Source organism: Octodon degus, unplaced genomic scaffold (genome assembly GCF_000260255.1).
Source record: "Octodon degus isolate 3935 unplaced genomic scaffold, OctDeg1.0 scaffold00294, whole genome shotgun sequence".
Classification (NCBI taxonomy): Eukaryota; Metazoa; Chordata; class Mammalia; order Rodentia; family Octodontidae; genus Octodon; species Octodon degus.
The window spans coordinates 232798-233744 of record NW_004524870.1 but is presented as its reverse complement, the minus strand read 5'-3'; positions in this window follow the sequence as shown (position 1 = coordinate 233744).

Sequence of the window (947 nt, the reverse complement as noted above, 5' to 3'; positions counted from 1 at the left end):
TTCTCCACTGCTGGTGTGAATGTAGACTTGTTTAACCATTATGGAAATCCATGTGGAGACTCCTTATAAAACTTGGACTGGAAATACCATTTGAACCAGCTATTCCTCTACTGGAAATTTTCCTGGATTATCTGAAATCATCATATCATAGTGATATATGTGTGCCTATGCTTATAGCAGCACAATTTGTGATAGCCAAATCTTGAAAACAACCAAGATGCCCATCACCTGAGGAATGGATGAAAAGCATGTGGTATTTTTATACATTGGAGTATTACTCAGCTATTAAGAATTATAAACTCCAAGCCTGTATATTGAAGTGAATGCCACTTGAAGATATACTCATAAGTGAAATAAACCAGACAAACATATGTAAATATCATATAGTTTCCCTTGTATAAGAACTCAAAAGTAGAAATACAAATAGAAAGGTACAATACAAGTAAAAGGCAAGCAGGAACTCAAGGACTAACTAATTGAGAGGGAAAGATGAAGAGCTAGGAAACATGACAGTGACAAGCCATACAGTTATATGTAGAAGATTTGCAAGGCAATCATCCTGAGTATCTCCAGATTTTTTAATCTAGCAGTCAATTGGAAAGATTCTCACCCTGACTAACTATATACACTGACACCTATGAACTAAGCAACTGCACTGAAGATAGCAATTTTAATAGTAGGTTCATGCTTGGAGTGCCTGTCATTCTTATCTTCTGAATATGGGCTGCTTGTCATGACATGCCAATTGCTGCAGTGCTGTCTCTTGAGTAGATGATTGTTCAAAAAGAAGTTGTTATTGAATGAAGGCAGGAGACAGGAAAAGGAATGTTGTGGGACTGTCCTGCTTCAATGTTTTATGTAGTTAGATTTTTGGACTTATGTGTAAACATAAGAATTATATAATTCTTTATGCCTATTTTTAAAATATATTCTAATTTTTAAATGTT